This window comes from Camelus dromedarius, chromosome 8, assembly GCF_036321535.1.
Source record: "Camelus dromedarius isolate mCamDro1 chromosome 8, mCamDro1.pat, whole genome shotgun sequence".
NCBI lineage: Eukaryota > Metazoa > Chordata > Mammalia > Artiodactyla > Camelidae > Camelus > Camelus dromedarius.
The window spans coordinates 30936650-30962667 of NC_087443.1; the positions used below are offsets into that span (position 1 = coordinate 30936650).

Here is a 26018-nt window from a genome sequence, read left to right on the forward strand (position 1 = left end):
CTTACTTATTTTGCAGCTGGAAGTTTGTACCTCACCCATTTTTCTCTCCCTAATAGCCTCCCCTCTGGCAACCACCTGTTTGTTCTCTGTTATCTATAACTATTTCTACTTTATGTTTGTTCATATTTGTTTTTTAGATTTCACATGTAACTGAAATTATACAATATTTGTCTTTCTCTGTCTGACTTATTTCACTTAGTGTGAAGCCCTCTAGGCCTATCCATGTTGTGATAAATGGCCAGATTTCATTCTTTTCTATGGCTGAGTAATATTCCATTGTATTTATATACCACATATTCTTTTTTTATTGAACTATGGTTGATTTACAATATTGTGTTAATTTCAAGTATACAGCAAAGTGATTCAGTTATATATTCTTTTTCAGATTCTTTTCCATTATAGCTTATTATAAGATATTGAATATCATTCCCTGTGCTATACAATAAATCCTTGTTTATTTATTTTATATAGTGGTGTGTATCGTTAATCCCATACTTCTAATTTAGTCCACCCTTTCCCCTTTGATAACCATAAGTTTGTTTTCTACGTCTGTGTGTTTGTTTCTGTTTTGTAAATAAGTTCATTTGTATTTTTTTTAGATTACACATGTAAGTGATATCATATAACATTCGTTTTTCTCTGACTTACCTCACTTAGTATGATAATCTCTAGGTCCATCCATGTTGCTGCAAATGGCAATATTTAATTCTTTTTTATGGCTGGGTAGTATTCCATTGTATGTATATACCACATCTTCTTTTTCCATTCATCAGTTGATAGACAATTAGGTTGCTTCCATGTCTTGCCTATTGTAAATAATGCTGCAATGAACACAGGGGTGCATACATCTTTTCTAACCAGTGTTTTGTTTTCTTCAGATAAATACTCAGGAATAGAATTGCTGGACCATATGGTAGTTCTATTTTTAATTTTTTTGGTTGGGGAGGTAATTAGGCTTATTTATTAGAGGAAGTACTGAGGATTGAACCCAGGACCTCACGCATGCTAAGCATGCACTCTGCCACTTGAGCTATACCCTCCCCCCATCTATTTTTAAATTTTTGAGGAATTTCCATACTGTTTTCCATAGTGGTTGCAGTAAAGCTCCCTTTTAGATAGAAGCTTGCACCCTCCAGTGGGTCCTAGTCCCTACTATCATCTATTGTTTTACACCAGGTCATCTCTTGTTACTCACCTAGACTCTGTAGCCATTTGAGTTAGCAACTTCAAAGGTTTCTTTTACATAAACCACAAGCCCATAATACTATTCCCCTAAAGTCACTAGATAAGGCATTCCCTAGTATAGGGCCTAGAGCTTCCGTGTTCAATACTGTAGTCACCAGCCACATGTGGCTCCTGAGCTCTTAAAATATGCCTAGCCTTGTTACCGACCTCAGGTCTGGCTGCTCACCACTTGAAAATCAATACTGAGAGGCAATTGTTGGTGGAAAGGAAAGCTGCTTTCGATCAGAATGCTGACAGTCTAGGGAAAAGGTGGACTCATGTCCCCCCAAAACGAACTCTGAAGGTTCTGCTCAGCCATGAAAGTTTTTAAAAAGAAAAAGAGATATAATCTCAGCTAATCATTGAGATGGGGGTCAGAGTCATTGTTGCCATCCCCTACTTCATGCAGATTTGTGGACCTCTTGTGATCTTTCTTTAGATGCTAACTTGTTCACACAGTTTGTTTACAGTTTTTTCTTGAGATTACTGAAGGGGAAGCTAGGGAAGAGATCCCTGTGAATTACTCATTCTTCATTTTTACTTCTTTGATCTAAGGAAAGAACCAACAGGTCTGGCAAGGTATCATGTGATCAAAAGCTTCAAAAGGTGTGCTTGGCCCAGAGATGAGTAGAGCATGATGGTGCCTGGTTTAAAAGTCATTACAATATAGCTTTGCTAAAGTGACAAGAGAAGTTTCTTGCAAAGAGCTGCTTACAAATCACCCTGTCAGATATCATTCCATTTCTATGGGATTATGGCAATAGTCCATCTTCTGTAACTGCTTCATGCTAAGAAAGGGCATTGCGGTCTTACGGTGAAAAGATATCTACACGGGTTTGAAGCATCTCTTTGCTGACAGTTTTAGTTGCCTGCTTACATATATGGGCAGAACAAGCTACAAGCTGTAATTATTTTGATGTCCACAAAGATATAGATTATTTTGAGCAACAGCATTAATCCCATTCTCTTAAGTCCAGTTCTTGGAATTCTGCTAGCCATAGATTCATTACAGCTCAAGAAGGAGCAGCTTGTGTTAGGGCTAGTCTGGTCATAATGCAGTTAGCTTTTCCCCTCTGGTGGCAGTTACAGTATCTGTAAAACAACTCAGGAGTGTGCATCAGACACTGAGTCTGTGACTCTCTTGTCCTAATCATTAACTGCTTGAAACTGCTCTTTTGTGACTCAGGCAGGCCTGGGAGATTTCAGTTTTTCTACAAACAAGAGGCAGGGACATAGAGGGTCTTTATACTTGGGGGAGCTCCATCCGCAAGGTTCTGCTCCATTCCAACCTGAATTGAGATGCTCCATAAACACTGGATTTTGAAGACTCAGTATGAAAAAGAAAGAAAAAAAAAAGTATAATATCTCATTAATAATTTCAAAGTATTGATTACATGTTGGAATATTTTGAACATGGTGAGTTAAGGAAATTACTAAATTTGTCATACTTTAAAAAACTGGTTACTACAAATTTTAAGTTGCACAATGCAGCTCACAATGTATTTCTATTGGATAGCACTTGTCTAGACTATGAGAACTATTCAGGGGCTTGGAGAGAAGAAAATGAATTCTCCATTTACTATTTTTATTCTCTATTTGTTCTTCCCTGTTTTACTCTCTTATAACAACTTTCTTTACATTTACCTCTGTTCCAGTTCCTACTCAATCAGTCTGCATTTACAGCTCTCTGAGAGCAGAGAGAAAGCCCTACAACTAAGTGTTGAGTCACCAAGTGAGGATGTGTCCACAGAGCTGCAAGCAACAAGTGCAAACTTCACATAACACATCAATGCAGCCCCCTTCCACATCTAAGGCCAAACATCTGGCTTACATTCGATTTAAAAAACAAAACTTCCACACACACACACACACACACACACACACACACACACCCATTTTGGTCGGGCGAATTATTGGTGGGTGGGAGCCGTCAAACTCATGGATGAACATAAACATTTCTGTTAAGTCAAATAGCAGTTACAAACCAGGGTTGGGTAAGAACGGATGAAAATTTCCTGAAGGAAGGTTAATGAGGAGATGGAAATGTCAGTTTCTGGTATGTTCGCTCCATCTCTACTACACACGCAGAAGGAAAATGCTAGGAAGACGGAACTTCAGCTAAAAGCGACACTGCTCTAAGTTTGAGGCACTGGGAAATGAAGGCCACATTCCTAAAGCTATTCCAGTGTAGAGTTCGCCATACTAACTTCCTGAGCCCAAACCATTCTGCTTCCTGCCTGCAATAGTTTTCCGACTCTCCCGTCAGCTCAAGCTCCTTCATCGCCCTCGCCCACCTTCAGACCTTCCCGGGCAACCGAAGAAGCGCCTTGCAGCCGCCATTTTACACAATACTATCGCGAGATATACTTAGCCTTCTCGAGTCTGACTCATTTTACTTTCTTGCAAGAGGCTCTTCCTGGCTGTTCTCGCCGTAGCTGAGGAAAGTGTCGCGAGAGCTGGTTGCCTTGGCTCCCTGTAGCTATAGCAGCCGCGGCGGTTAAGGATGCGGCGGCAGAAGCGGTGAGTGCGACACCCTCAGGGGGGCGGGGCCGGAGGTAAAGGGGTGCTGGGGGGTAGCGCCCAGGGAGGGGGTGGGGAGGGCCGGGTCGCGGGGGGAATGGGCCTGAGTGTGACGTGTGGGGTAGGACCCGGGTCCAGTGGGTATAGGCACAGGGCGCCAGTCTGCACTAGGGCACGCGGGGAGGGCTGGAGCTGCCGGGAGGTCCAGGGGGAGGGACCGGGGTGTAGTAGGGTTCAAGGGGCAAGGGCGGGAGTGTGGAAGGGTGTGTGTGTTGGGAGCAAGAGGTTTATGGGGACTCAGAATTGGATAAAGAGACAGGGCTACACCGAAGAATAAGTGGGAAGAAATGGGGTATAGCGAGAAGGAGGGTATATTGAATGGGAGCCCAGAGGTTGGGCCCGGTTTGCTTTGCCCTGGCGGAGATGAGGGTGCGGTGTCAGACCTTCGCAGCTTCCTGAGGTCCGGCTGAGGCTGGTCAGGGACTGCGCGCTAGGACCTAGGTCCTAAATGGCATGGCGGGAATGGTGGCGTCCGGGACCTTCACCGCACCCTCCTCCCCTTTGCTCCCTGCAAAGAAATTCCCCACGGACTCTGAGCCTGAAAGGAGGGTCCTGGTTAAATAGTATTAGTTGGAAAGGTTCTTTCGCTGGAGAGACTGTGAGTGGGATAGTGAATGATTGCTGCTCTGAAATAAAGTGTGGGGTGGGGGCGGGAAAGAGAAATTCTTGGGAAAAAAAAGACTAAGACGCGCTTCCTCTGGAGCGTATTGAGTTGGAAGAAGGGGGTGTGTGCTATGCTCACGTTTCTTACCAGATTCATTCAAGTGTAGGATTCCTTTACGGTGTACTTATGAAATTATATATGCAGTGTAAAATCAGTTTAGATGATGCAGTGAAAGAATGTGCAGTACGACACTTAAACCTTTCACGAATGTAATTTAAAAACTAGGAAAAGTGTTTGTTGCAGCAGCGGCAGGCTGAACGCTAGGGATAGTTTTAGATACTTGACTGTAAAACCTAGTATTCTGAAAAGTGCCTATTCAGGTTGTTTGGCTTTTAAGAAATGGATGAGGTTTTATTTTAGGAGACAGAATGAGTTTTTAATATCGGTCAATCTGGAAATAAAAGAAGTCTTTCAGGACTGAAAATCACTGAGAGGACAAAACATTTACTCTTTGAGTCTCAAGATCTGTTTTCTAGAGACAGGTTTGGATCACTTTGCTGTTAATTCATTTCTAGTGATAATAGTGGCTTCGATTCAGGCATAAAAATATTTGTCCATTTCAGTCTACAGATACAGACTTTCTGATAATTTTTTCTCACTAGCTTTTGTAGGTATAAATTTGCAATGGATAAACTTCTCTTGATTATGTAACTGGATTTTTTCCATGTTGAGGTTCACAAATTTATTAGAATAATGGATTTTAATCCTTCTAGAGCTAGTCTTGATGTGGTTATCATTGAACCTATTTATTTGATACGTGTTAGATTGAAACTTTTAATTTGTAATGTTGGTAGCTAAACTTTAAAGTAGAAGTGCTTTTTTGAGGCAAGATAAAGCTTTATATGGTTGGGTCCAAAAGATTTCTCCATGAATCCATTAAGGAGCTTTACTGAATTCTTATTCTGTATAGGGTACTGTGTAAGGCATTGTAAGGGAGAGGGGGGAGATGAATTCATTCATTTATCTATTCAACAAACATTTATTGAGACCTATTTTGTGTCTGATTACTAAGTCTTCAGGATACAAATACAAGTAAGCCTTGCTCTCTGCCTTGGAATTAGAGTCTAGGAAAGGGAGAGTAATAAGAGTAACAAATCATTACAATGTAGTAAACATAATACATATATGAACACAGGCTTATGAAACCAGGTTCTGGCCCTGAGGAATTTACACAGTAGTTGACAAGAAAGTAGTTAAAAAGGAAGAAATTTTTTTAAAAATTACAAATTATTGGACAAATTCTAAACTATTCTGCATCAATAAAACACATTTTATGCTTCTCAGAAGAGATAAAATGGAAGCTTGAAGAGAAAATTCATGGGTCAGTTCATAATTAAATAGTCTTTTTAAAGTACTGTTTTAAAATATCACTGAACATTCTTAAGCCAGTATTAATAATAAGCATAATAGCTAACATTCATTGAGTGAGTATTAATGTGCTAGGCGCATTATCTCATTTTATCTTCACAGCACTTAATACTCATCAGCTGGTGCTAATACTTCAATTTTAAAGATAAGAAGACTGAAACTTAAAAAATTAAAGAAGTTGCCAAAGATCACAGAGCTAGTAAGTGGCATATTAGGGACTGGAGTTGAAAATATATGTGATTAGAAACCTAGGCAAGATTCCTTTCTTTTACAGGAAGGGAGCCTTGGAACCCGTAGAGGGCCAGATAGTAAAAGTATAATTGGTCAAAAGACCAGAATTCAATCTCTGTGTCTTTATTCATAGACTTTTCTCCCTCAAATATTTACAGTACATACAGGAAACTAATTTGAATATTAGCATTATGGTAAATATGAGGTTTGTATTGTTGGACAGAGAATTGAGTAAATTACCCTATTCATGTTGTATATAATTATAGAGGGAGCTATGCTTGGGAAAATGGTTGTAACAAGCAATTGTTAATATGTGTAAGCTTCCAGAAAGTGATCATAACAGTGGAAGTGGTTATCTATATTCATATATGGGACAAATGTTATTACAACAGACTAAGGGATTTAATCGAACATTTTTGTATACTGCAGTTTGTTTTTTGTTTTTTGGTTTTTTTTTCTTTTGTATTGAGAAAAATGTGTATACATATCACATGCATTTATATATTTGCTTTCCCACTTTTTAAAAAAATTTTATTTATCTGTTTATTTGGGGGAGGGGGAGGTAATTAGGTTTACTTATTTATTTTTTTTAGAGGATTGAACCCAGGACCTCAGGCATGCTAAGCATGCATTTTATCACTTGAGCTATACCTTTCCCCCTGCTTTCACACTTTTAAAACTCTATATTCCAAAGTCCAAAATCTGATTTTCTGGCTGAAATTCAAATTTTATATCTTAGTACATGGTTTCTTTAAATATCTAGGTGAGAATAGGAAATATCATGAATGAAGTGTTGATATTTGATTCTGGACTTAGCTGAATGCTTAGAGATCAACCGGTTCAATCCATTCCTTTTATATTGAGGAAACTAAAGCCTAGAGAACTTTAAATGACTTACCCAAAGTCATCCAGCTGCAGTGTCCCAGGTGTCCTAATTTCCAGTTAAGTGTTCCTTTTACTGTACCACATTGCCAAATTATATTTAATAATTGCTGTATAGAGAGTTATAGATGCTCTTAGCTGCTTTTAGGAAACTGATGTTGTCAGGAGGCTGCAATAGATGACAGTACAAACTGATTACTTGTTTCCCTTATACTTTACTTATACTTCCTACTATACTTTGGATGAATGCATTCAGATGATCTATTCAAATACTTCCTACATTTGGTTTGTTGTATTACTGTTTTATTTTTCTGTGTCCAGCTGCATTGCTGGCCCATTTTAATAAATGTTTATATGCTTTAGAAAAAAGTAGAGGGGTACAGCTGTGTTGTAATACATAATATTCTTAAATACATGCAAATTAGAAGGTTAGTCAGTGAATTTTTCCATTGAGTTGACTTTTTGCATCACTGCCTCATCTGCATAGATTTTAGCTAGAATAGCATGTTGGTGTGAATGAGATTCTCCTGTTTTCTAACACCTTTTAACTAAGTGGGCTGGGTGCTCATGTTTTTTATGTGAGTTATTTTTGAGGCATTGAGACATTTTTCCAAGAAAGGTTTAGAGCAAGAGAATGAATTGAGAGGAAGAGCCTTGAGGGGTGAGAAAGGGAACTTCTCCAGAAGGGTTGAAAACTGAAAGCAGTTGATGGTGTAAGATAATAGTATAAAAGCATTTAACTCTCACCCTCCATAGGAGAGCCTGGAGATCTTTTCTTCTACTTTGATACACATGGCCTCTGGAAAGTTTCTATCTATCCACTGGGAAAAAGTATTACTTTTTGTAAAATAAAAGTATTTTATTTTAGCTATGTAAATAGACATTGAACAAACCAAAAACAGTTTATTCTACATGATAGGTAGAATTTTAAATTTAAATTTCCATTTCTTTGATTACTTGTGAAATTGAACATTTTCCCATATTTATTATTTTTATGAGGCATATAATAGAATAAGAAATTTCACAGAAATATGAACAGCCCATAAAAAAAATAAAAAGATACTTAAACTCACAAGTAATCTGGAAACTGCAAATTGAAACAAAATTTTTTGTTGGCTTCCCTGTTTATGTCTTTTTTAAAACATTAAACAAAATTTACAGATGTTTAAATTGTATATTTAATTTAAAGAAAGAGAAAAAAGAATACAGTCTTTAAAAAAATATTTCAGATAGAGGCTAAAAAGCAAAGCTTCTCCTTCCAGAACTATTCTGTTTGGTGGATTTTCTTCCAGTTCTTTTTCTATGCAATATATGCAATTTCTATTTATAATTTATATGTCTATTTTTAGCTTTTAAAAATCACTCGGGTGATAATATAATTTTCCTGCAGTTTTTTTTAACTTAGCGATATGCTTTTGTGATCTCATCCTGTCAGTACACACTTTTTAACAGCTGATTGTATTTCAGTTTGAATTTCTGTAATTTATTTAACTGTTTCTTTATCTATGGACATTTAAATTGTGCCAGACTTTTGCAATTATCAGCAATGCTGAAATGGACATTCCTCATTCTTGTCTCTTTTGCAAATGTTCTAGAATATCTCTAGAGTGATGCTTAGACTTCCTGTTTAAAAGGTATACATGTTTGTAGTTTTGAAAGATACTGCCAGTCTGCCCATCAATAGTCTGTGTACCATTCTCCATTCCATCAGCAGTTTATGAAAGTGCCTCCAAGACTTGATATTATTAATCCTGTACATGTTTGCTAATATAATAGGCAAAATTTTTTGTTTTAATTTGCAGTTTCCAGATGACTTGTGAATTTGAGTGTCTTTTAATTTCTTTATTGGCTGTTCATGTTACTTTCTGTGAAATTGCTTATTCTGTTCATTCCCTACTTTTTTTTTAGCCTATTGATAAACAAGAACTCTTTATGTGTATGTAGATACAAATCTGTATTTTTAATATATATTGCACATATTTTTTCCAGTATGTTACATTAACTGTAGTGTCTGTTGATATACTAAAATGTATCTATTTCTTATAGGTATATCTTTTTCATAATGGTTTCTGGACTTTGGGGCTTGGTTAAGGATGCTCTCTCCATCCCCAAATTATAAAAATATTCTACTGTATTTTATTGTAATACTTTATTAGCTAAAAATATTTAGCTCCTTAATCAATCTGGAATTTATTTTTGTGTGTTTTATGACGTACTTTTAAAATCCAGAAATATGTAATTCATTGATATTTCCTGTCCTTTCTTCACTGATGTGAAATCTTATCTCCATCAAGCTCTAACCTACCATATATACGTAGGTATGTGTGTTTGTTCCTGACTTTCTGTATTCTTTTCAGTTGATCTGTCTGTTTATTTCTGGGCCAGTACCACCCAGTTTTAATTATTGCTGACTTACAGTATGTTTGAAGGTCAAGTCCCCTCTCAGTCTTAGAATATATATAATAACAGATTTTTTTGTTCTTTCAGAAACAGCCTTTCAGATTTCATTACAAACAAAAAAGATCTGTTGAGATTGTAATTAGGATCAATTGCAACAAATTAATTACTTTATAGGTGAATTTGTATCTTTACAATGTTGAGACTTGCCATTTAGAAATAGGATATTCTCTTTATTTAGTCTTCAAAAAACCCCTTTCAAAAAAAAGTTTGTAGTTCTCTTCATATTGGTCTTGTACATGTCCAGTTTCTAGGTGTTTTATGGCTATTTGAAGTTGTTATGGCAATTGGGATCTTTTACCTTAAGACACTTTAAAAATTGGTTATTGCTGGCATATGGAAAGCTATTGATTGTTCTGTGTTGGTCTTGAGTTGGATTATTTTACTAAATCTTTTTTAAAAATGATCTAAATGATTTTTCAGTTAATTCTTTTAGATGTTAAAGATAGTCATATTTTCCAGCTGTTCACGTCTTTGCCAAATTTCATCTTGGTGAATGCAATTTTTTCTTATTTTGACACGTCTTACAGCTCTTTATAGTAAAACTATTACCCCTTTATCATACAGGTAGCAATTTTTTTTAGTTTGCTGTTTGTTTTTATGGGAAACCTCTTGACAATCAATGGGTAAAACACTAGAATGGACTATTGCAATGTTTTGAAGTTATCTTGACACTAGGAAAATTCTAAGAGGATTAGAAAGCTTTAGACCAAGTCTGGTGGATAAAACTATGAATTAAAATGAGAGGAAATAAGCCCACATCTAAGTTCAAATGTGATTTGATTAGAAAATTCAGAAACTCTTTCAGTCTTATTTATAATGATATGCCATCTGAGTTAAAGGAGTTGAATTTAAAGTTGAGGAGATGATAGATGAATAAAGTTGATCAGGTTGAAAATCCACAATAGAGTATATAAATAATCATGATGTCTGATATTTAATCATACATATGGAAGAACCTGGTTTTTCTGGTTATTGTTATACCTAAGGGGAGAAAATAAGTCTTTAGAAACAATGTCCCCTCACAGCTCTCTTCTGAAGGGAAATCCTGACATGTGGACATTCCTGAGTTTACCACTGAGGAGGCTGGTATAGCATGGGCACTGGAATCAAACAAATGCTGGTTCCCATTTCAGTTGTCCAGTTATTAGAATGGTGATCTTTAGCTCACTGTTATATCCTCCTTTGTAAAATAGCGTGCTCAAAAGTGATATATCCCATTAAATAACATCATCTACTGCTCAGAATTGCTATTGCTGTACAGCTCCATTATATGGTACAAACATTTGATGAATGAGAAAGCGTGCTATAACTTAGGGGGTCTGAATTCATATGTTTGCTGCTGAACCATCAGTAACACCAGTCAGATCAGGGGTTAGGAGAACCAAGAACCTAGGGTTAGGACCACCTAGAAGTACCTAGAAGCATGTTAGATATGCAGAGTTAGAGTCTGCATTTTAACTAGATTCCCAGGTGATTCATATGCATCTGAAAGTCTGAGAAGCGGTGATCTAGTATGCAGTATCTAAAGGAATGTGGTAACTTCAAGCTCAAAGCAGCAGGAGTTGAGATGAGAGGAGCTATAGAAAATTAGGCAGGTGGTCGCATTGTGTTTCCAGATGATTCATGTATTCCCTGTAGGACCCTCTCAAAAAGCTGGGGAATACAAGGAGCATCTTTCAGGAGAAAGGGCTAGTACGATCCTGGTTGGGTATCTGGTCACCAGCCAAGGGGTTTGGCATTAGAGCAATAGCTTTAGCCTCTCCAGGAATCTAGGCTAGCTGGGCTGTTCATTATGGAGGCCACATGTAGCTATTAAAATTAAATAAAGGTAAAAATTTGATTCCTAAGTCATGCTAGCCACATTTCAAGTGCACAGTAGTCACATGTGTTTTACTCTATTGGACAATGCAAATATAGAACATTTCCATCAGTGCAGAATTTCTGTTGGACATCACTTGAGAGGAATAGCAGAGATACCAAGATAGGATGTCAGCCTAAAGTTTTCTCAAAGTGTCCAAGTATAGTGGGTAGAGAAAATCGATGGATTGCTGGTCACACACGGAACTCCGCATCCCATTCCAGATCGTTTGTGTTCCTGATAGCTGCTGATAAATTCCCTGTTCTGTTTAGGTTTGAGTGTGCCTGCAAGTGAAGGCATCAGCTGTTTAGGTTTGAGTGTGCCTGCAAGTGAAGTAAGAGGGCAGGGGCTGACAAGGAAAATGTTCTGGGAGCTGTGAGTGTTAAGTAAAGGGATTTTCCAGATATAAAAGAAATTGCTGAGCATGGGGAAGAGTAGGAATGGTTGGGTATGGAGTTGGGGAAATCATATGAAGTACTAAAAGGAATATTTAGCTGCTAGAAAAACAATATTGCTCTTAGAAGAAATAATCCAGAAAATAAATTCTATGTCCATGTTAATGCTAAGCTAGTCAGCAACTTAATCACATCTTCACTAAACTTTTTAAATTGTTCTATCAATATTAAAAATATGGACACTTTTTTATGTTGAATGAGAATTAGTGGGAAAGTAGAATTCACTTTGAGTTTCACTTTTTAGTCTTTCCTCCCCAGAGAATATATATAGAAAGAATTACCCAAATTCTATTTATTTTTGTTTCGGGGACAGTGACATCTAATAAATTTGTAGATTATTTTTCTCTTTTTTATTGATGGTTTATATCAGGCACATATGAATATTTATATGATTGTAGTATGGACAAAAATGTTTTTAATCTTCTGTTACTCTTTCAGAGTTTTCCTTATTTCTTCAGTTTGGCTGTGTAAATGTTCTCTATAGACAAGTAGCATTTAAGAAAAAGCCATTACATTTGTTACTTAGATTTTTACATAGAGAAAATATAGCCCTGTCATTGTTGGTGTGGAAGTAATAAACTTTTCTGAAATTCATGTTTCAGTGTTTTAGCACTTTGTTAACAATACCTTCTTGTACCATGTTGAAAGCAAGAAACATATTCCAAAAAGAATGTTTTCCAAATAGCATTTGAGTTTTAGATGAAAACAGAAGCTGAGGATAAGCCTATACTGGACTCTCTGAAAAAAAAAATTACATATATTTTAAAATTGAAGTATAATTTATTTACAATGTTATGTTAGTTTCTAGTGTAAAGCATTGATTCAGTTATACATATATGTATATTTATTTTTTATTGTAAGTTATAAGCTGTTGAGTATATTTCCCTGTGCTGTACAGTAAGACCTGTGTATCTGTTTTATATATAGTAGTGTGTATCTGCTAATCCCAAACTTCAAATTTATCCCTCCCCTTCCTTCCCCTTTGGTAACCATAAATTTGTTTTCTATGTCTGTGCGTCTGTTTCTATTTTGTAAATAAGTTCACTTCTATTTTTTTTAGATTCCACGTATAAGTGATATCATATGATATTTGTCTTTCTCTGTCTGACTTAGTTCACTCAGTATGATAATCTCTGGGTCCATCCATGTTGCTGCAAGTGGCATTATTTCATTCTTTTTTTATGGCTGAGTAGTATTCTAGTTTGTGTGTGTGTGTGTATGTATATGTATGTGTGTGTGTGTGTATACCCCCCACATCTTTATCCAATCATCTGTTGATGGACATTTAGGTTGCTTTCATGTCTTGGCTATTGTAAATAGTGCTGCTGTGAACATTGGGGTGCGTGTATCTTTTAGAATTAGAGTTTTCTCTGGATATATGCTCAGGAGTAGGATTGCTAGATTATATGGTAACTTAATCTTTAGTTTTTTAAGGAATCTCCATACTGTTTTCCATAATGGCTGTACCAAATTACAGTGTAGGAGGGTTCCCTTTTCTCCACACCCTCTCCAGCATTTATCATTTGTGGACTTTTTAATGATGGCCATTCTGACCAGTGTGAGGTGATATCTCATTGTAGTTTTGATTTGCATTCCTTTCATAATTAGTGATATTGAGCATCTTTTCATGTGCCCATTGGCCATCTGTATGAAGAAATGTCTATTTAGGTCTTCTGCCCATTTTTTTGATTGGGTTGTTTGTTGTTTTGTTATTGAGTTGTATGAGCAGAAAATATATTTTTGTCAGTCTTATTTTGACCTGTGCATAAGTTCATTTTTTTCCTAAGATATAAAAAGTAAGTTTTTAAATATAAAGCTGGAAGGAAGTCAATGGCTTATTTGTAATTCCCAGAAGAAAAATTGTTCATTTTCCCCTGAGAAGAAAATTTTGAGTAAATATCTTTTAGATAATACAGTAGTTTCATAGTAGATTTGTAGAAATATTCATTCCCTATAGAAAGAAAACTTTCTCTATTGGTGTGTCTGACCTGGGCTCAGCTTGTTTTCCTGTACAGACCTATTTCCTTTGGTGGTGTATCCTGCCCTGGATATTGACACCAGTCAAAGCTGTCTGGTGCCAAAAGGAAACAAATTCCTTGATCCTTTTTTGTTGTTTCTTTCAGCCTCTTATTTATCTTTACTCACGGTCACTGAAGACCAGAAGGTATTTGTGAACAGTTGAGAATTTTATCATGGTGTTCCTTCAGTGTTGGGGAACACTAGAGAGAAGCAATATCATTTTAATCTTAAATATTTTCCCTTCGTGGGACCCACTAGGTCTAAGGAAGCTTCTAGTTATTTCATAGAATTGAAATAAAAAATTTTGTAATTACAGAGGTAAGTTTTAGACACTTCACAGTTTCAGGGTATTTATTGATCTTGAGAATACACGTTTAAATTATTTATGCTTTATCTATCAAGACCAGTGTTTAATTTACAGATTGCCACATAGGAAGTTATTTTTTGTAGGAAATCTGTTTGAACTAAACTCTGGTAGTGATTTTAATTAGGCAAAGTATAGAAGTCTGATTTAGAATTGTCTTTCCTATACCTCCTCTAAAAACTCATGAAAAGAAACAATAACTCCCTTTTTAAATTCAATTTGGAGTTCTTACTTCACCATGACTTTCATCCTTTTTATGTCTTCTACCAGTAGATCTAAGCATCTGCTTTTAAAATAACAGTTTTATTAAGGTATAATTCATATACCATACAATTCACCTATTTAATGTACATAATTCAAAAGTTTTTTACTAAATGTTCAGAGTTGTACAACTGACACTTCAATTAATTTTATTACATTTTATCACCCCCAAAAGAAACTGTATATCCATAAGCAGTCACTCTTCATCCCTCCCCTCTGTTCCTTAGCAACAACTAATTTATTTCTGTCTCTATAGATTTACCTATTCTGGACATGCCATATAAATGGAATCATAAAATATCAGTATGTGATCTTTTGTGACTGGCTTCTTTCATTCAGCATAATATTATCAAGGTTGACTCTTGTTGTGGCATGTATCAGTATTTCATTCCTTTTTATGGCTGGAAAATAGTCCATATTCCATTGTATGAATATAGCACATTCTATTTATCCATTCATCAGTTGATAGACATTGGCTTGTTTCTACCTTTTGGCTCTTACGAATGAGACAGATGAGCTGCTTGGCCTACAAAATAAGGATACTAAGGGTTATGCAAGTGCAAAATTTAAGGAGGCACTCACTCACTCTCAGGGTTGTGCAAGTGCAGGATCACTTGATTGACTCTGAGAGTAAGTGCTTTCTTAAATTTTGCACTCGGAGCTTCAAGTGTCCCACCATAGTCTTGGCAGTGGATTGGTTCTCCTGGAGCTTCACTGAATACTAGCCACTTTAAAAAACTGAGTAAAAGGTACTTTGCTCTTGGCACTTTCCTCTTCAACAGTGTTCAGTGATCTTCCTTTGACTATCAAAGACTGACTTGTGATTTGTGATTCTAGTTTTATTTCTCGTTAGATCCCCACTGTTTTATCATTTCAGCCTAAGCTACTTTGTATTCCCTAACAAGTCAAAAGCTTTTCTGTTATCCTGAATTTGCCCATGCCATTTTTCACCTAGAACTGATACACTGAACAAAAACTATTTGTGGTGGCATTGATGAGGATGAACCAACTGTTTGAGCCTATGGCACTAATCTTGTTCAGATTCCAGTTCCCAAGTATTAGAAGTAGTCTCCTTCCTCTCTGGAGCACAGATATTTTTCAGGAAACCAGTTAGAAACTTTCTAGTTAGGTTTCTTACTCAGAATGTAGGAAGATACGTGTCCGTAGTCAGGACAAATTCCATAGCTATTGGTTCAAATTGTTCTTTTTCCTGCATTTCCTACAACTTCCTCAAAGTGCTTTGCTCCTCTCACTGAGTGCCCAAGGGGATTACTAACATTATGCAACTGATTTGTTTGTGCCAACCTCAGAGATAAAGCCATGCAAATTTGAAGCCATTAAAAAATAAATAAAATCATGTCATAGTAATGCATGAACATTGTTTAAAAGTGAAATAATACTTTAAGGCTTAGAAGGAAAAACATCATTCTTTTGCCCTACCCTTCCTTACCTACTTGTGATTCTGTTCTTCAGAGAATTTTTAAATGTTGACTTTTTTTTCTATTTTACCTTCGTATTTATTTCTAAATTATATGCTTCAACTGCTATTTCCTACCTTCCCTCCCCCAGTACACATACACACACTTTCTCTCCCAATGTAAGTATAATATAATTTTTGGTTAAATCAGTTATGGTAAGCAGAATAATGGCCCTCTCAAATATATCCATGGCCTAATCTTCTGGACCTATGTGTTCCCTTATGTGGCAAAAAGGAATTAAGGTTGCTAATCAGCTGATTTTTAAATAGGGAGATTATCCAGATGGGTTCCATGTAATTAAAGGGATTGTTAAAATTGGCAGAGGGAGGCAGAAGAGATGTTATGTGAGTAGGACTCAATCTCTGTTGCTGGTTTTGAATGTGGAGGAAAGAATACCATAAGCAGAGGCATGCAGGTGTCCTTTATAATTTGGAAGAGGAAAGGAAACATTCTGCCCCAGAACCAGAAGGGAACAGTAGCCTTGCTTGCCACCACCATGGTTTTAGCCCAGTGAGAATGTGTTGGACTTAAGTGTAAGATAACGAATTTCTGTTGTTTTAAGCCACTGAATTTGTGGTAGTTTGTTACCACAGTACTACGTCAGTATCTCATTGTTTACATTATTATAATTTTGTAAACATGTTCACAGTTAAGCCATGTAGTAATACATTTCTTTTATTACACAAAGTTTATTTTTCCTAGTGTAACTTCTTTTTGTTTTGTTTTGTTTTGTTTCATTTTTTGGAAATAATTCTTAAAGTTATTTATTACTGTTTTTCTGGGTGAAAGCACAGAGCTAAGTGTCAAGACTAGGTTTGAATGTCAGCTCAGTCTTTGTGTGATCTTAGGCAAGTTATTTATGCCCACATCTTTTTTGGAATTTTCTTTTCTTTCTTTATTTTTAGCACCTTTATTGTGGTATGGTTTCTGTACAGTAAGCTACACATATTTTAAATGTACATTTTAGGGGAAATTTTTATTGAGATAATTGTAGATTCACATGCAGCTGTAAGAAATAATACAGAGAGATCCCATGTATGCTTTGTCCAGTTTCCCAAAATGGTACCTTTTTACATAACTACAGCATAATATTACAACCAGGTTATTGACATTGATACATACTACTGGTCTAACTCAGATTTCCCCAGTTTTACTTATAGTGGGCTGGGTGTTTGTGTGCTTTCTGTATAATTTTTTTTACATGTATAGATTAATATATCCACCACCACAGCCAAGATACTAAACAGCTGTAAAACTACAAGTCTCCCTAGTACTGTTCCATAGGCACCCCGTACCCATCCCTGGCAACTACCAATCTGTCCTCCCTCTCTAAAATTTTATCATTTCAAAAGTGTTATGTAAATGGAATCATACAATATGTAATATTTTGGTGTTGCCTTTTTTCCCATTCAACATTATTTCCTGGAGATTTGCTTAGATTGTTGCCAGAATCAATACTTTTGTCCCTTTTTATTGCTGAGTACTATTCTATGATATGGATATGCAATCATTTGTTTAAACATTCACCTGTTGAAGGACATCTGGGCTGATTCCAGTTTTTGGCTGGTACAAAGAAAGCTGCTATGAACATTTGTGTACAAGTTTTATATGAATATAAGTTTTCATTTCTTTGGAATACATGTTTAGGAGTGTAATTGCTTCATTGTATGGTAGTTGCATGTTAGGTTTTTTTAAAGAAACTGTTGAAAACTATTTCCTAAAATGTCAGTAAAATAAATTTTACATTCCCATCAGCAGTGCATCAGTGATCCAGTTTCTTTGCACCCTCATGGACATTTGGTATTGTTACTACTTTCTGTTTTAGCCATTCTGATAGATGGGTAGTGATATTGTATTATGGTTTTGATTTGCATTTCCCTGGTGGCTAATAATGTTAGACATCTTTTCATGTGCTTATTTGCCAATTGTACGTCCTTTTTGGTGAAGGCCTTTTCATGTCTTGTGCCCATTTTCTAATTAGATAGTTTGATTTTTTTACTATTAAATTTTGAGAGATCTTTGTATATTCTAAGTACTAGTCCTTTGCTGAATCTGTGTTTTGCAGATATTTTCTCCCAGTCAGTAGCTCGTCTTTCATTCTTCCTCTGGGCTTTTATAGATCCAAAGTTTTAAATTTTGATAAAGTCCAATTTATCAGTTTTTCTTTCATAAATCAAGCTTTTGGTGTCAAGTCTAAGAACTCTTTGCCTAACTCTAGATCACAAAGATTTTCTTTTATTTATTTTTTCCTAAAAGTTTTATAGTTTTATATTTTATATTTAAGGCCATGATCATTTGAATTTAATTTTTATATAAGGTGTTAAGCTCAAGTTGAATTCATTTCTTTCCCTATGAATAGTCAGTTGCTCCAGCACTATTTGTTGAAAGGGTTTTCCTTTCTCCATTAAATTGTTCTTGCACTTTTGGAAAAAATCAGTTAAGAATATTTATGTGGAGCTAATTTTGGGTTCTCTATTCTGTTTCATTATTCTATGTGCCAGTATCACACTGTTTTGATTACTGTATCTATGTTGTAAGCTTAATATTGGGTAGAGTCATTCCTTCCACTTATTCTTCTTTAAAATTGTCTTACCAGTTCTAACAAATTTTTAATTTTTATCAAAATATTAAAAGTTCATACCCCTTGACTCCGTATTCTATTTGTTGGCATCAATCATTAAGGAAAATAAAGCTATATAATGTGAAAAAAATTTGATTTAACAGTTCTGGAGTCTGCACCTTTTCATATAAATTTTAGAATAAGCTTGTTTATGTCTAAAAAAGTCTTGCTGGGATTTTGATAAGAATCACATTAAACTTATAGATTAATTTAAGGAGAATTAACATTTTTATCATGTTGAGTCTTTCAATCACTGAACAAGCCTGTTTATGTCTTCTTTGATTTCTTTCCTTGGCTTTTTATAATTTTCAGCTTACAGACCCTGCACATGTTTTTGATAAATGCATACTTAAATATTTACTTTTCTTTAGAGTGATTGTAAATGGTAATGTGTTTTTAATTTTGGTTTCTACACATCTATTGTTAGTTAGTTGACCCTTGAACAACAGAGGTTTGAAGCTATGCAGTTTCACTTATACATAGATGTTTTTCAATAATATGTACTACAATATTATGCAGTCCTCCGTTGGTTGAATCCGAGGATATGGAACCGCAACTACCGGAGGGCAACTGGAAAGTTATATAAAAATAGAGCTACATATGGATTTTTCACTGCTCAGGGAGAGGCGGATGGGGAGTGGGAGGTGGGGGTCCAAATCCCTAACCCCTGCGTTCTTCAAAGGTCTCCTGTATATAGAAATGTGATTGATTTTTGTGTGTTGATCTTATATCCTGCAATCTTGTTATTACTTCTAGGAGTGTTTTTATAGATTCCTTGGGATTTATTATTTAGACAGTCATGTCATTTGCAAATAGTTTTATTTCTTCCTTTGCAATCTGTATGCCTTTTAGTTCTCCTTCTTGCCTATTACAGTGCTTAGACCTTCTAATATTGTGTTGAATAAGAATAGTGAGAGCAGACATCCTTACTTTGTTCCCAGCCTTAGGGGGAAAGTATTTAACATTTCATCATTAAGTGTCATGTTAGCTGTAGGTTTTTGGGTAGATGCTTTTTTTTAATCAAGTTGTAACCACATATTTAACACATTTCAGCTGAAATCGTATTTCTTCTGCAATACTTTTCCAGATTCCCCCAAGGTAGTATTTACTCTCCATGTTTCAATAGCATTCTGCATAAATTACCATTACTGAATTCTTACTTAATTGTATTGTGGTTGATTTGTATTTATCCACCCGTCCCTATCCTTCTCAGACACATATAGCCTCTAGGCTATGAAGACAGAGTCTGTTTTTTTCTTTTTCCCTCTTTTTTTTTTTTTTTAATGAGGGGGAGGTAATTAGGTTTATTTATTTATATTTGGAGGAGGTACTGGGGATTGAACCCAGGACCTCGTGCATGCACTCTACCGCTTGAGCTATACCCTCCCCGCTAGAGTCTGTTTTATTTATATCACTAGCTTAGAACAGTGTGCCTGGCACCACTGAATTGTTTGATTGAATGAAGAAGTGAATGAATGAATAATTGAGCAAGAGAATGAGAAACTCTCTGTCACAAGGCCTAAGATAGTTTTAGTGATAAGAGCATGAACTTGGTTGTTTATCTATTTTATGTATAGTAGTTAGTATCTGCAAATCTCAAATATAAAAAAAAAAAGAGCATGAACTTTGGAGCCAGACAGAATTCAAATCCCAGCCCTTCAATTTAATACTATTGTGCGTAGCTGGTCAAATTACTAAATATTTCTGAACGTTAGTTCTCTTATCTGTGAAATTAAGAAAATAATAACTTACCTGAACAAATTAAGTGAAATAATACATGTTAATTCCTAGCACAGTAGCTATCTTGTAGTAGGTACTTGAATTTTAGTTTCTTTCTTTTTTTTCTTCGCTGAACTGTTTTATGTATTAAATGATAGTGATATTAAAGTCAGTGTGAACTGTATAAAGTTATTTCAAATGTTCATGTTTGTGTTAAAAACAGTCAAACTAATTTTGGTTATGTTGGTTTAAGGGGAAAAATAGACACATGAGAAAATGGAGAAAGTTTGAATAACTTTTGTTGAGCAATACCATGTGCCAAACACTATGCTCAACACTTTATAAGCAGTAACCCATTTAATCTTTATAATAACCCAATAAAGCATATATTTCCTCTGAAGGATTATTTCTGAGTTTTTAACTTATAGTTTTCTTATTTCCATCCTTTTTGAATAAACCTCAGGATTGGGGCTAATGCAATTTAATGCAGATTTTAAACTTTGTATAGAATATGACAAATAATAATTATTTTATTTCTAAGAAATCATCTTAGTATTTGGGGACTACGTTCTTTTTTTCGGCAAACCTTAGTGATGATATTTATAGCATACATTGGAGATATTGGAGGTTCAGTTCCAGACCACCACAATAAAGTGAATACTGCAATAAAGTGAGTTATGTGAATTTTTTTGGTTCGCATATTAAAGTTATATTTGCAATATATTGCAGTCTATTGAGTGTGCTATAGCGTTATGTTTAAAAAATGTACATACCTTAATTAAAAAATACTTAATTGCTAAAAAATGCTAACCATGATCTGAGACTTCAGCGAATTGTAATCCTTTTGCTGGTGGAAGGTCTTGCATTGATGTTGACAGCTGCTGCCTGATTAGGGTGATGATTGCTGAAGGTTAGAGGGGTGGTGACGATTTCTTAAGACAACAAGGAAGTTTACCACATTGCTTGACTCTACCTTCTACAGACAACTTCTCTGTGGTGTGCAATACCCTGTGATTGCATTTTACTCACAGTAGAACTTCTTTCAGAATGGAATCAATCTTCTTAAGCCCTGCTGCTGCTTTATCAACTAAGTTTATGCAGTCTTCTAAATCCTTGGTTGTTATTCCAAAAGTCTTCACAGCATCTTCACCAGGAGTAGATTCCATCTCAAGAAACCACTTTCTTTGCTCATCCATGAGAAGTAACTCCTTATTCTACTTCAAGTTTTATCGTGAACACCTTAAAGTCATCCATGAGGGTTGGAATCAGTCTCTTCCAAACTCCTGTTAATGTTGATATTTGACCTCTTCCCATGAGTCTAGAGTATTCTTTATGGCATCTAGAATGATGAATCCTTTCCAGAAGGTTTTCAATTGATTTTGCCCAGATCCATTAGAGGAATCACTATCTATGGCAGCAATAGGCTTACAAAATATATTTCTTTTTCTTTTTAAAAAATATTAATTTTATTTTATTTTTATATAATCTTTAAAGGTTACTTTCCATTTACAGTTATTATAAAATATTGGCTATGTTCTGCATATTGTACAATACATCCTTGAGCCTGTCTTATACCCAGTAGTTTATACCTCCCACTCCCACCCTCAAAATGTATTTATTAAATAATAAGACTTGAAAGTCAAATTTACTCCTTGATCCATGAGCTGCAGAATGGATGTTGTGTTAGCAAGCAGGAGAACAACATTAATCTCTTTGTACATCTCAGAGCTCTTTGGTGACCAGGTGCGTTGTCAGTGAGCAGTATTTTGAAAAGGATCTTTTTTTCTGAGCCGTAGATCTCAATAGTGGACTTAAAATATTCAGTAAACCATGCTGTAAACAGATGTGCTGTCACCCAGGCTTTGTTTTTCCTTAAAGAGCATGGGCAGAGTAGACTTAGAATAATTCTTAAGGATGTAATTCTTAAGGACCATAAGTCTTAAGGATTTTTGGAATGGTAAATGAGTACTGGCTTCAACTTAAAGTTACTAGCTGTATTGAAACCAAGCAGGACCCTGTGGGGCCTTCCTGGGTACAAAAGCCCCTCCACCTCCTGTTTCTTGTTTGTAGAAAAAGGCTTTAGTCTCCTAGGCCTCCCTGGACTCAAGCAGTTACTAATTAGAGAAGTGAGGGAATGCAGAAACAAAGGAAAAGCAGTCAAGCAAGAAAAGTAATGATAATTTAAATAATAGTTCAGCAATAAAACAGAATCACTGGATTCCTGGTTCCTCTTCAAGGGATATAGATAATAGTCTGATGCATATCTTTGAGTTATTCTCCAGAAACTAAGACCACCCCCAGCCAGGTGGTGGATGATGACTACATTCTAACCACAAGCACTAGACCTTAGACTGGTTGGAACCAGAAGGCTGATGGTTAAATTCCTGAAACATCAGCTTGTTACCTCACCACCAACCAATCAGAAGAAGGTCCACTGGCTGATTGTGCACATTGCAACCTTTACCTCTAATGTTTCTTTTAAAAACCCTTGCATGAAAGCCATTGGGGAGTTCGTGTCTTTTGATCAGAAGCTGTCTGATCTTCTTTCTTAGCACCTTGCAATAAATGCTGTATTTTTCTTTACCACAACTTGGTGTCAGTAGATTGGCTTTGCTGTGTGTTGGGCAAGTGGACCCGAGTTTGGTTTGGTAACAGCATTAGCCCACAACAAGAGAATCAGCCTATCCTTTGAAGCTTTGGCTGTTAGAAGTTAGAAGTAACTTCTCTATAGCTATGAAAGCTGTGGATGGAATTTTCTTCTAATAGAAAGTTGTTTTGTCTACCTTGATAATCTGTTGTTTAGTGTAGCTGCATTCATTGTGGTAGCTACACCTCCTGGGTAACTTGCTGCTGCTTCTACTCCTACTTCATCTTGAATTTTTGTGTTGTGGGGGTGACTTCTTCCCTTAAACATCATGAACCAACCTCTGCTTAGCTTCAGACGTTTCTTCTGCAGCTTCCTTACCTCTCTCAGCCTTCATAGAATTGAAGAGAGGTTGGGCCTGGCTCTGGATTAGGCTTTGGATTAAGGGAATGTTGTGGCTGGTTTGATCTTGTATCCAGACCAATACATTTTTCTCCATATCAGCAATAAGGCTGTTTCACTTTCTTATCATTCATGTGTTCATTGGAGTAGCACTTTTAGTTTCTTTTAAGAACTTTTCCTTTGCACTCATAATTTGGCTAACTGGTACAAAAGGAGTGGCTTTCAGGTTATCTCGACTCGTGACATGCCTTCCTCACTAAGCTAAATCATTTCTACCTTTTGATTTAAAGTCAGAGACGTGTGACTCTGTCTTTTACTTGAACGCTTAAAGGCCAGTATGGGGTTATTAATCGGCCTGATTTCAATATTGTTGTCTCTCATGGCATAGAGAATCTTGAGGAGAGGGAGACAGATGAGAGAATGGCTGGTCGGTGGAACAGTCAGAGCAAAGCAACATTTATCAAATTTGCTGCGTTATGTGGGCATAGTTTGTGGCGTCCCCAAATAAAAACAATAGTGACATCAAAGGTCACTGATCACAGATCACCATAACAAATATTATAATAATGAAAAAGTTTGAAATATTGTGAGAGTTACCAAAATGTGACACAGAGACATGAAGTGAGCAAATGCTGTTGGAAAAATAGTGCCAGTAGATGTGCTTAATACCAGGTAGCCTGCCACAAAGCTTCAATTGTAAAAAACTCAGTGTCTGCAAAAGTGCATTAAAGCAAAACACAATAAAATGAAGTGGTTCTGTACTTTCTACTTCCTTCTCTAGGAGTACACTAGCTACCCATAATATATTAGGATCTTCAGGTGTATGAAACTGATCAGAGAAACTGATCAGTTTTTTTCAACAATTATCACCTATAAAGTTTGAATTGATTTTTGAAAGAGGAGAAAAGCAACAGACCGTTTGAATTAGGATTTAAATGTTTCTCACCCAATACTTGATGATCAGGTTAAGATCTATTTTGATTAGTTCTCTATTTAAAACAAACAAAAATTTTTTTTTTTAGAAAATTGTGGTAAAACACAACATGGAAATTGCCACCTAACCTTTTATAAGTATACATTTCAGTAGTGTTAAACATATTCACATTGTTGTGCAACCAGTCTCCTGAACTCTTCTCATTTTATAAAACTGAAATTCAGTACCCATTTAACAACTCCCCATTCCTCCCTCCCAACAGTGCTTAGTAACCACCATTCTACTTTCTGTTTCTGAATCTGATACATCGAGGTACATAATATAAATAGAATCAGAGTATTTGTCCTTTGTGCATTCCTTATTTCGCTTAGCACAATGTTTTCAAGGTTCATCTATGTTTGTAGCATCTGTCAGAATTTCCTTCCTTTTTAAGGCTGAATAATATTCCAGTGTGTGTATATCACGTTTTGCTTATCCATTGACTTGGATTGCTTCCATATTTTGGCTATTGTAAATAATCTGCTATGAACAATGGTGTGCAATGATCTCTTTGTGAACCTGCTTTCAATTCTTTTTTTTCTTTTTTTCCTCCAATTTTACTGAGATATAATTGACATACAACACTCTACATTTCTAAACTTCTACAAGTTGTACAGCATAATGATCTGATTCACATATATCATGAAATGATTATCACAATAAGTTTAGTAAACATCTATCATCTCATGTAGATACAAAATAAATAGAAAAAAAGAATTTTCATTGTGATAAGAATGCTTAGGATTTACTTCCTTAACAAATTTCGTATATAACATACAACAGTACAACAGTTAATTATATTTATCATGTTGTATATTACATTCCCTAGTGCTTATTTATCTTATGACTAGAAGTTTTTACCTTTTGACTGCCTTCATTCAATTCTCTCTCCTCCCCACCCCCACCTCTAGTAACTGCAAATCTCATCTCTTTTTCTGTAAGTTTGTTTGAAGTATAATTGATCTATAACACTGTTAGTTTCTGTTGCACAACATAGTGATTCAATACTTCTATGTATTTCAAAATGATCACCACACTTAAGTCTAGTTATGATGTGTCATCATAGGAAGATATTACACAGTTGACTATATTCTCCACATTGTACATTTCATACCCGCAACTCATTTATTTTGCAACTGGAAGTTTGTACGTCTTAATATCCCTTATCTATTTATTTTCTCTTCCCAGCCGCCTTCCCTCTGGAAACCACTTAATTGTTCTCTGTATCTATAATTCTGTTTCTGTTTTGTTATGTTTGTTAGTTTTGTTTTTTCAGATTCCACGTATAAGTGAAATCATTCATCTTTTGATCTCTTCTCTGGTAATTTGATGATTATCTTTAGTGTTCTGTTTGGATTCCTTTCTCTTTTTTGTGTATCTATTATAGATTTTTGGCTGTGGTTACCATGAGGTTTATTTATAGCTCTCTCTCTCTCTATATATATATATATGAATGATTATTTAAAGTTACTGATCTCTTAAGTTCAAATGCATTTTAACAATCCTGCATTTTAATACCCCTCACCCATGTTTACTGTTTTTAACATATTTTACATGTTTTTGTTGTGCGTATCCCTTAACTACTTTTTGTGCTTATAGATGGTTTTACTACTTTTGTCTTTTAACCTTCCTACTAGCTTTACACGTGGTTGATTTACTACCTTTACCAATGAGATTTTTTTTTTTGTAGTTTTCATATTTCTAGTTGTGGACTTTTTTCACTTAGAGAAGTCTGCTTAACATTTCTGTAAAGCTGGTTTGGGGTTGCTGAACACTTTTAGCTTCTGCTGGCCTGTAAAACTTGTGCTCTAGGGTTGCCCCTCTAGGCAGGCTGACTACTGTGGGCAGTCTGGTAGGTATGACTGACCCTGTTGCT

The 26018-nt window shown here is 35.7% G+C and overlaps 2 protein-coding genes across 4 annotated transcripts in view; one reads left to right on the forward strand and one right to left on the reverse strand.

Annotated features, from left to right (window-relative positions):
• The window catches only part of SEC24C (SEC24 homolog C, COPII coat complex component), a 49540-nt gene extending 47759 nt beyond the window's left edge, over positions 1 to 1781 (reverse strand). Inside the window, exon 1 of the mRNA XM_031461089.2 lies at positions 649 to 1781. The gene's annotated coding sequence lies outside the window, so the exon portion shown is untranslated. The remainder of the gene's footprint in view (positions 1 to 648) is intronic.
• Positions 1782 to 3551: 1770 nt separating this feature from the next.
• USP54 (ubiquitin specific peptidase 54) overlaps positions 3552 to 26018 on the forward strand; it is a 120167-nt gene continuing 97700 nt past the window's right edge. For all 3 annotated transcript variants that reach the window (XM_031462139.2, XM_031462141.2, XM_031462140.2), the window contains exon 1: positions 3552 to 3744. The gene's annotated coding sequence lies outside the window, so the exon portion shown is untranslated. The remainder of the gene's footprint in view (positions 3745 to 26018) is intronic.